The following is an 11591-nucleotide window of genomic DNA, read 5'->3' as shown; positions in this document are numbered from 1 at the left end:
GAAAAAAATTACTTACTTGAATCTTAATGAATCTTGCTGCCTTGGGTTAAAGGACGGACCTAATACCACTTTTTTTCCAGAAAGCTCATTCAGTTTCCGGACATCCATCCATTTACCTCCTTTCAGGAGATACCCCTGAACAAGAAAATGTTTCCACTCTGCTGCCTGAAAAACATTTATGTTGTGATGAGCAAAACTGGAAAATACTGGGAGGCAAATACCCTTCTTTTTAATTTCCTTAAACCACCCCTCACTTTTCTTTTTTTACATCTGCTCTTCACTGATTCCCTGTGTAGGTTATGCTTGGTATTTTTTTTGTCTGGTTCTTTCACAAATAGGTGAAAGCTGTGCAAGCTAGTGGGGAACTGGAAACTTAGGTGTGTATTATGCAGTGTTTTAAGCATGGACTCCTTTCTCGCATAGAAGTAGATCAAAACTGACCACAGTGCATCGGTATCGATTCAGCAAGTGCATGTACTAGGTAACTGCAGGGTGAAGTCAGACAAGGCAGAAGGAGCTGAGATGCAACTGTCCCTCCTGGGTCATCTCAACACAAGCTGATAATTATTTCTTGCTTTGCACCTCATCCATAACCTCAGTCTACACATCAATGTTCTGCCTGCACACCTTGAATAGACAAGTATTTAAGTGGAGAGTTTGGTGCCGGGACACCTTTGCTGTGCATGTCACATTTACTTGTGTATTAACATACACTATAGCTTACTAAGAATTCGGATGTCTGTCCATATATTTTACTTCCTTTAGGATGTGTCTGGCTTGCACTCATGTCTGCACTCTGGTTGCACTTGTTGGTGCTACAGGTGGTAGCAAGACATGAAAAGCTGACTGCAAAATGTCCGTCAGGAGTAAATCCACCGTTACTAATTCTCCTGTGTGCCAGTATGGGATTATATCTGTGTGCCAGCAATCCTAGTGCCAATACTTCGTGGTAAATTTTTCTGAGAGAAAATTTTTGTAGGGCATAGAGTCTTGTACAATACATTGACATATACATTTTTATTCTGAAACATTTTTACTCTTTATTTGTGGTTATGTATCTGTAGGCATTTTTACTTAAAAAGGCAGATGTGTTCTTCACCTTAAAGCAAAGCTTCAGAAGACCCTTGTCATCTTCAGGACCTTGTGCTGGACTGAATGAGCCAGACACAGAGGCAATAACATGTGAGGAGATGGACTGCTGCCATTACCAGCAGTGCATGTTCCCTTAGGGTGATGCACTCCAGCCCTTTCCATCCATGCTGAGGGGCTGGTCTGATCCCTATGGAACAGTAAGACACATGTGCTAGTGGGTGCACATGAAAATGGTATTTTCCAGAAATTTATAGGGAACTAAGAGTGGATAGATTTTCATAGGGACAGCAGAAGATGCCTCCCTAGAGTTTCTCCTTGGCAAATTTCAGGTTCCTTTCCACTGTAAGCAGGTGGTAAAGCTCTTCAAAGGAACAGATGGATGTATTTAACGTTAACAACTAATTTTCCACGGGTGTGCTCTTGGAAACAAATGATCCCTATTTCCTGAGATGAAGAAAAAAAATCCAGCCCAGAGCAGACTACAAGTGTGGAAAATGTGAGACTGAACGCATTTGACTTGGGTAAGCAGTCAATGAAAACAGCAGCTTATAGTGGAAATTGTGGAGCCACCAGGAGTGCAGCAAAATGGCCAACTCCATCTTCATAACAGATGTAAAAAGCTGTATCCAACCAATTAATGCATCCAAGTGTTTTTGTCTAACTCCATCTACGGATAACCCAACAGAAATTAACTTGGAGCCACCAGCAGCTTTGCCACGTTTGGGTCACTGTCACCAGACTCAACCATCTGGGCACAAGCATGTGGAGGAAAGGGGGATAAAAATTTTTTTTTATCTGCAAGAGCAAACTTAATTTGCCTTGTTAAGCTCAGCAGAAAAAGACTGAGGGGGATATGACTGCTATCTTTACACGTGTCTAGGGAGGAAAAGAGGCTGTTCAAGTGAGGTGTCAGTTTTGGCACAGTAATAAGTTAGCATAAACTGTCTGAATTAGTGTATTCTGAAAATTATATGGGGTTTTAAGTGTTGGGTTGTTTTGGTTGGTTTTTTTTTGAGCCTGGGGCATATGCATTTTAGACACAAAAGGAACAACTGTGTTTTATACCGAGCTCAAGCCTCGTACAAGTGATGACATATAGCCAGCTGTAGCCCCAGTGGCAACCATCAGCAGCCAGTCTCAGACACCAATTGCTTCAGTAAAGTAATATTTTTTTATTTTTTTTAAAGTCCAAATACCCACAAAAATCAAATCCTGGTATTACAAATGTCTTGAGATGACCAGTTTGTTTGTGGTTTTAAGTAGGCTGAGCTTGTTTTGAGTTTCAGTGCACGGGTGACCATCAGGAGAGCGTACAAGGCAGGAGTCGCACTGGAGAAATGCAGCACATTTCTTGATGATGTACAGCCATCGAGCAAATAACCGCTTCCGATTTGCTGAGGGGAAAAATTGCTGAGTGACCAGTAGGATCTCTGTCATCCTTTTTGAAAAATTTAGCAGAAAATTGCCTGTCCCCTAAGGTATTTTGTAATGTGAAAGTAACTTGAGCTTCAGCAGCCTGGAAAGGACAAGCCTGCGTTTTGTTTTATTTCCCTCTTTGCTGTCATGCTGCCGAAAACCCACATGGTTTTCTAAGGCTGGGAGCTGACTTGGTTTGACCTTCTCCTCCTGCTCCCAAATTATGTTTACAATTGCAGTGTAGCTTAAGACCTTCTTTTGCAGCATCAGAGAGTCTGGCAGCAAGTGCCGAACCCTCTGACAGGCCTTTGGGGCTCTCCACTACATGCCTCGCCTTCCCAACCTTTAGTCTACCAGATGTGCTGGTCTGTGAGGCCAACAGAAATAGGCAAGTGAAAAGAAGTCTTCTGTAGTTTTCCATGGTTTCACTATCTTGCCTATTTTGGGAGTGACTGGTTGGCTTTTTCCTTTCTTTTTTTCTCACGGATGCCTTGGCATGCCTCCCAGCTGGCATAGGGTTCTTCCTCAGAAAGCCTTTGAGTTTGTGCTGGTATGGATTTATTTTCCCCACGTGATGATTTTTCCTGGAACAGCTTCTGAGTGCTGCTGTAGGTACCTGACAAATGGTCCTTCATAGCTGGGTTGTCTTGCCACACTCTGGTGCTGCTGATGCACTGAGCATTTGCTTTTGGGTGAAGCTCTTCCTGTCCAGCAAGAATTAACAACTAAGATTTCCAGAGGAGAAATGCCCACGGCATGTTTCCGTTCTGACTAAGGTGCTTTTCCAGATTAGTGTAAGATAAGAGCTGAAAATGGAATATCTGGAGGGTGCTTTTAACCACCCCACAAAGTTTGCTAGTTTGAATCTCTCTTCTTCACAGGCGTCTGTTTCAGAAAAGGCTGTTCTGCACTTCTGGAACATCAACGGTCTTAAAATACTGAACACTCTGATACCACAGCCTACAGATAAATCAGTGGTTTCAATGATACAAGGAAGAAAAAAGGGAGAAAATCAGTCAGTGGACATATCAAGGTTAAGGGCAGGTAGGAATCTCCTCCATTCAGCTCCTAGAGTCCAGATCTGTACTCTAGCAAACACAGTGAGGCTCAGAATGAGTGACTGCAAACACTCAAACAAGCCAGACCCTAAAATAATCACAAAACTGCGTAAAAAGTAGGGGTCCACCACAGTGAATATTCATGAGTTTTGATCTTCTCTTCAAGATTTGTTCTCCAGCTTGAATAGACAGAAACATGATTTTTTGCACTGAAAAATGAAAAAAAACCACCAACCAAAACCAACTCACAGACTTAGACCAAGGGTCCAGTTAACTTAATATCCTGTCTCCAACGGTGACCAGCAACAAGTATCTAGGAAGAGAAGAAAAACAGCTATCAATACTTTCCTGCTATGCTCTCCCAGCCTTCAGCAGTTCTAGACCAGAAATTGTATTTAAATAGCTTTCACAGACCTCTTTTTTTTTCCCATGGATTTATGGAATTGCTTCTGGGACTCATGTGAAAGCCTAACTACCAAAACACCCCACAGGCTCTGTGGTTTAATTGTAATTTACACAAAACAGAGCCTCCCTTTGCTTGTTTTGAGGCAATGCCTGGTAACTGCATTTGTTGCCCTCCAGTTCTCACAGAGCGTGGCTGATCGCTGCCTGGAAGGTGCCTTCCCTGGAGCCCCACTGAGGCTGCATCAACTCCACTGATGGTCTCCTCTCCCAGAGGACAGGTCCCATCCCACCCACCTGAACCAGGAGCACCAACCCATTGGCACAGCAGTGCAGTGAAGCCACTGGATACCACAGGCAAACTGCAAAGCTGCTTTTGTTGCTTATTCTGGGAGGAGACGCTGCATCATTTTGCCTTATCCTTGCCCCTGGACACCCTGATCCAGACCCTTTCCCCCTCCTCTCCCACGCTGCTGTGCATCTGCCCTCTGCCTGTTCTTCTGACAGCATCACTGGTAAGATGGAGAAAAAGCCTGAAAAACTTGGAGCAGAAATGTGATGTGCTTGCAGTTAAAGAAGTATCTGCAAAATATTACAGACCATTTAAGCATTTGGAGATAACTTATCAACAGGCTGTCTCCCAGCTCTTCTGGGAGGGAGGAAAATGTAATTATCCTCATCTAACATTAGCAGAGGCTGGGATGAAGCATGAGTGTGTGCCCAGATGGTAGCAGCATTGTGGCAGTCTCTTGCTCTCCCCAGCCCAAGCCAAGACACCAGAACCTTCAACCTCTCTAAGTGTAGCACATGGTCAAAATCAATAAAATACTTGGGTTTCCTCTGTAGGTATTACATCAAAAATACAAAAGAAACCCCTAGATGCAAACAAGGCAACATCCATGAAGTTGGATCTCAACTGGGATCCAAGTTTTGCCACAGCATTTCTAACAGTATAATACAGTGAATTTCAATGATGGCTTCAAACAGCTGGAATTGTCACCAAAATGTATGCCTGGGACCCACTCTAGGACACATAGCAGGCACTGGATTAATATCTTCGCTCCTTAATCTGGCATGCCTCACAGCAGTAACCAGGGATTAATATAAAAATGGTATTTCTAAAAGCAAGGTTTCCAAGCCTTCTCTCCCAAAGAGTATAACTCTTTTTAATAACCAATTTGGAAAAACTGTGGCCCACGCTTCTATTTCAGCCGGCAGGATGTTTTCTTTTTTTGCATAGTAACTGAACTTTCTAGTCTTAATATTATAAAACATTGGCAATGACAGTGAAAGTCCCAGCATCTTTTGAATATGCTGCATGGAATGTCCTGTTAGAAAATTAATATTATGCTTATATTGTCTTTGAAAGGAAATAGCTATGGGTAGCATAAGGATGAGGGCGCACAACACATCTGTCTAAATGTCCTCATACTTCCCTGGTGAAGCACAAGGGACACTGTCACCCCCAGCGCCTGTTCTGCCTCCTCCAGTGCGGCGTGCCCTGCCAGAGCCACCCCTGCAGGCAAGCGTCGCCTCCCTTCGGCTTGCAGGCAGGTGGATGAGGACTATTTTTGGTGCAGCAAACCCCCAAAACCCAAAAGGTAAGTAGGTATAAGCCCTGACTGGTTTTCTGCAGCCCAGAGTGGCTGGGAGCACAGGGTGCCTCGGTGGGAGGTGTTTGTCTCCCCAGAGTCAGGGCATGGAGAAGCGATGCTTGCCAGGGGCAGCCTCTGGTCCATTCAGGTCAACTAATATCTTGGGTGAATATATTTTCCCTGCCTGTCTGTCTGCTGCAGCTTAGGGAGAGGCCAGTGTTGCTTCAGTATGCATGACCCTTGTTTCCCTTTGCCGATGTGGCTTGCAGGACTCACCCAAACATATGCAAGTGAGTCAAGCCTTTCCTCCCACAGACTGGACGGAGAGAAAGGTGGAGGAAGGCCACTCTATTTTTATCTGCCAGAGACATGCAGACCTCATGGTGATGTGGGACAGATAATTACATAAGAAGTCATGCTAAGATTTCCTATTTAAGTCTATCTGGCCTCTTCCTTATCTCAAGTGCTGTACTAGCAGTTCCCGCTCTGAATGCCCGTGATCAAAACACAAGGCATTTTCCTGGAATTCATTACATGATGTAATAGCCTATTTAATGAGCGTGTCTTTTCCATATGCTGTTCTTCCTGGCGAATGCTTACAGCTAGGTCCTGCTGCAGTGGCTATGTTGGTAGCACCAGACCTGTTGTAGCCCCACAAGCAAAACCATGGGGTGAGCAAAAGAGGGTCATTAACCATGGGGGGAAAAGGACTCGCTTTTGAGCAGACTGTCAAATATTGTGGTTGTTGCCTCCACACTGCTCCTGCCACCCCTCTTGAGGGAAAGTGTTTTGCACAGAAAATGCACCTAAAAAACCCTTTCAATCGATAACTTCAGCTTCTGTAGCTGTTAAGTCCTGGGTGCTTTCATGCTGCTGTGATCCAAAATACACCCACCTATGCATCACCTGGTGTCTGCAAAGACAGCCGGGGCAGGCAGGCAGGTCCTTGGGCTTAGTCTCTCCCCTTCGACAACAAGGGTATTGCAGATATTTTTAACTTTCCCCATGACTGATTTAGGGATTTTGTGTCATGCCTGAACAGCTGGCTATGTCCCACTGAGCCCCTCTTTACACAGAGTTCGTCATAGGTGTCTCCACAGTTTGCCAGTAAAAACACCTTTTCCCAGTTCCACTAGCAGCAAAAAAGGGGAGCAGTGACAGCAAGGAGGCTTTATAGCTAAAGGACAAGTGAAGCTGTGAGGTCCTTTAGTGACATTATCGTGGGAAAAGCCACATATGTTGCTGCAACTCGAAGCAGCAATCTCTTTTAAAAATGTCACCTTTTATTCTCCTGCTGCTCTAAAGCACTCGGAGGAAACAAGCACACTAAAAACAAGGCAGTGGCCTGCAGCTCCCGGGAATGTCCTGGGCCACATGCCACAGGGGTGCTCTTGGATTTCAGGTGACGCAGAGGCTATATCCAGCTCCTGGGCACCGAGGAGGATGGAAACACTTCTCACCATGTTAAAAACGAAGGGCTAGACTCCAGCCATCTAAACACAAGTAATTGGTTGGTAGTTCAAGGAGAAACCAGAAACGCTTCCTGCAAAGGTTTCTGGTGTATTACACGTGAAACGCAAAAGATTTTAAAAGAAGTGGACGAAAGGTCTCTCTATTTTTATATAGCAGAGTGAAAGTGTTAGATATCTGTGGCAGTATTTAGTCTGAAGGAAAGCGAAATTGAATCTGAGTGACATAATGAGAAAGTGTCTGGCAAAGCCTGGTTCGGAGGAAAGCAGCACAGACCCATGCCTTCTAGAATTTAGTTTTTAAGATGAACATGCAATGGAACCAAAAGCTATGGTATAGCTAGAAGCTACTGTATAGTGGAGTCACACTTTCAGGAGGAAAGACAAAGGTGTTGGCTTTTTAAAGCACAAAATATATGAACTGAGAAATGAAACTAAATTTCAGCGATATGAGCTGAAACTTAGAAGACTTGCACAGATGAGAGCAGCAAGCGGGAACACAGTGTGTAAGAAGCAAGTGCAAAATAAAGGGAGGCAGGATGAAAACTGCCTAAAACTGGCACAGCAGGGTAACTTGGAAAATAATTCACAGTTTTTGCTCTTGAGCCTTCCTTTCAGGCGTTCTTCTAGAGCTCTGCCACCATGGCAGGTGTCTCGAGTTAATGTCAGGCAACACCAGAGTGATTTTGCTTCCCCTTACAAATTGGGGCTGGGAGGGGCAGCCCTGTGGAGAAAGGGTTTGAAGAAACAGCTGAGTCAGGTAAGACTTCTTTTTATTTCTCTGTGTTCTGACAAGAAATAAATAATGGAGTATTTCAATGTGAACAAAATAAGATGTGACAAGCGAGAAATCCTTCAAATATGCTGCAAAGAAAGATTCAAAAGAACATGCAGATTTGAGGGGGCAGATAACGTGATTGCAGATAGCACCCCTCCAGCCGGCAGCAGCCTAAGGACGGGCCTGCCAGCGTGGCCTTCACATGCTTATATACATTTATATGCTCAACTGATGCAAGGAGGGAGAGTTTGCTGGAGGGGCTGATTTCTCCCTGGTGCTCTGTCTGGCTGAGCAGTACGCTGTAGGTCATTTTACCATGGACTGGTGTTTTATCACAGCCCTGGCACCCCCTCCTCGGTGGCCCAATGCAGGCAGCAAGGGGACCTGGGGGTGCAGGAGCCTCTGCTGTTCTCGCGCTGTGCCTCACGCCTTCCTCCTCCCACTAGGATTTATCGCCCTGAGGCCCAGCAAAAATGGTGCTAAAAGGTTACAGAGCTCTTTTCTCCAGGAGAAAATCTCCAGTACACATCTGTAGTTGAGCCCCTTTTCTGTTGTACAAGAAGCATCTCTGAGATTTCTCAGCTGCCTTTATTAGCATAGGTGATACTGAAGAGGTGTAGTAGTTTTTTCAGTCTCAGATACTCATAAGCTACAACTATGGGGCTTGAAAAAAACCTCCAGCACTGTTTTCCAGTTTGTTCCCTGGCCCTTGGTACTTCATTACACCTGAATGTTATTTATTTATACCTGGATTCAAAAATGCTTGATGCTGGCTACCAGGTGAAAATAAGATACCTGCAATTACAGGAACTGCTGATGATAGGTGAGTTGAATTTCTTCCGCAAAATCACTGCTGATGATAACTTTTGCTGCAGCCAGCAAGAAGCAGAAAACTGGCTTCTAACAACCTTGGTGCTACAAAGCAGCTTGGGAGAAAATTATCATGAAAACATATTAAGTCTTAAAACGAAGGAAAAATACATATTTTTTTTTCTGCTGTGGCTTTGAATACATGCCTTTGAAATCCTAACAGTAATATAAGAAGCTACTAATAAGTCAGTAACTGTGAGATGTATAGGCAAATTAAGCTTTTAATCAAGATGCTCCTTTATTGTCACGCTATGCATCCCAGTAATTGATGTGCATTGTCAAGGCTGTCTTGCCACTTATGGTGCCATTACCATATTATTGCCGGTGTTAATATATGGTTGCAATGTTACCAATGGGCAGCAAGTTGGCAGTGAGGAGGGGGAGACAAAGGGCAGATGAAGAAGATAGATAAACAAAGTTTATAAAAAGGCAGACAAGATACTCTGCCACTCCGTCTGCCAGCAAGTATGGATTTTTCAGTGCAGTAAAAAAATCCCAGTCTGATCAGTATTCATGGCCACCCATCATGCTGCTAGAAGATAATGGATGAAATAGAAGCAGGAGTTGCCACTGAAACAGTAGGTGCAGAAAATGTAACTATTAATAATACTTACTCATTTTTCCACTAATTGCTTTCAGGTTTGGTGTTTGTTTTTTTTTCTGGGAGAGGCTGCAGCTCACCATTAGTTGTGCTTAGAGGTACAAGGGGGTTTATCAAGAGACAAGCTATGTGCTAATTAAAGTGCAATCAGTCTTCTAAAAACAGACATTTTTGAAGTGGTGCTTGTCACTCTGCTCCTAGTTTCATGTGCTCCGACCTGCAGGAGAACTGATAGTGGCTGTGTAAAAGCTGACATCAAATTCCTGGTTCTGCACTGTGGTCTTCCAGAATTTTATTATTTATTTTTTTTAATATAATCAATTTTTCAAACATATTGCCCAAAGAGAAGCAGTATTTCCTTGGGGATTACCAGAGCTCCCTTCTTTTCCATTTTTAACTGGTAAATATGGAAACATTGCTCCAAAAGTGTCTCAGGATCCCATCTGTTACCTAAAGCTGAGAGATGGAGGAACTGGAGGTCAAAGTTTGAGTTCAGCTTCCTGTGAGAAAGCAGAGCCGAGATTCCTTAAACACGCTAAAGCTTTGCTTTATATGGATCGTTTGCCTCCCAGTTCTCATGAAATTCTTCTAAAGGAAGTAGTTACATATTAAAAGCATTCCTCCTTGATTTCCACGCTTCCTTACTGAAGGTAACAGAGTCAATTGCATCTATGGCTTGGCAGTTCTTCCTTTTTTTCATTTTTCCTTTTGCTGTTTTCCAACACTTTCCTAAACATAGCCAAATTTTGAAAAGCTGCAGCATTACAAAGTGAACTGATGGAAAAGGATCTCTGGGCCACGTAGCAGAGTGAAGGGGGAGAGCAGGAAGAAAATATGCAACAGAAAATCCAGCCTTCTCTGCTTCGATGGAAAACAAAGCTGAAAAATCTCTTCAGAATACAGTTTTCTGCATTCTTTTTCATTTTTTTTCCTTTTTTCTTCTTTTGTGCAAAACTGGAATGAAAGAAAAAACAACAAAAAAATTTCTGTGGCCAGCTCTAGTCCTGGTCCATGAAATTGCAGCCCCCTTAGAGTTTGATCCAGAGCAAATTGAGAGGCAGTCTTAAAATGCTGATGGCCTTTCACGATCTGAGCAGCTGAACTAAGCTGCCTGGTTACATTTTTGCAGTATATTCTATACAGCATTGAATACTCAGTGGCTATTTGCCTAATGGAAAAGAAAATGGAGAACACATGGGCCAGATTAATAGGGGGAAAACTGGACTGTTAATTCTTTTTCTTCTACTGGCTTGATTCCATGTACTTTGATGGAGTTATTAATGATTTATGTTGCCATGCAACATATAGGTCTAGCAGAGCAGGACTAAGGTAAAAGAACAATGGGTGTTTCAAGTGTAAAGGACAGTTTGGGGTGAGGAGGAGAGCTTAAAAAAATGTAATAGAGGGGAACACATGCACTAAAATTGTGCCTAAAGTTCACTTTTCTTTACATAAGAAAGAATTGAGCAGGTACAGCATTCCCTTCTCTCTCCTCTGCTATCTGAGAGGGGAGACCCTGAGGCATTTCTTCTTTGGGGCAGAGGTCCAGGGCACCTGGCTGCCGATGAAGAGTTGTATGTTGCAGGGAAAGGAGCTCTGGAGGGAGTAATTTCTCACATTTAAACGGCAAAAGTAGAAAAGCTACACTGAACCTTTCAGCTTGGATTTGCTCAGTTATGAAAAAAGACAGAGGTTGTTAATTGGCATTGATGGGTAACAAGACAGAACCCAATCTGGCTGAGTGATTTGTAAATTTATTTTCCCCCCCTCCCCCCCTCCAGTTCACTTGATCTGGAAATGAGTGAGATGCAATAAATAGAAAGCCATGAGGTTATCGTTCACAGAGTCACTTTTCCTAGTAGAACCATGTTTTAAATCAGCAAGACTGTCAGCCCCCCTGACACAGCCAGGCTGTAAATACTCAGTCATTGCTTCAAGCAGTGTGCAGGGGAGTGGTGAGAAAGGAATGACCAAAAGCTTTCCCAGAAATATGCTGCCCTGACAATTCATTTGTTAAATAGAGGCTGTGCCAATGCCTTGCTCTGCCAGTCTTGTACCTCTATTGAAATGTCTCTGCTGATTTATTCTCAGCATCTGCATTCCCACATGTGATTCTGTATCTTTCTTTCTTTGCCTTCAAGATCTGTAGACCTAAGCTGAATTTTACTGGATGCTGTGTGCAGCAGTACAAGGCAAGGACAAATTTGCTTTCTTCCCTTTTCAGCTGGTCTCAGTGCTTTTCTTTGGTTTTGGTTTTTGATTGGTTTTTTTGTTTGTTTTTTTTTTTAAAAAAAAGGTTGTAAAGCTTTA

This window comes from Falco peregrinus, chromosome 2 (genome assembly GCF_023634155.1).
Source record: "Falco peregrinus isolate bFalPer1 chromosome 2, bFalPer1.pri, whole genome shotgun sequence".
Classification (NCBI taxonomy): Eukaryota; Metazoa; Chordata; class Aves; order Falconiformes; family Falconidae; genus Falco; species Falco peregrinus.
This window is presented reverse-complemented; position numbering follows the sequence as displayed.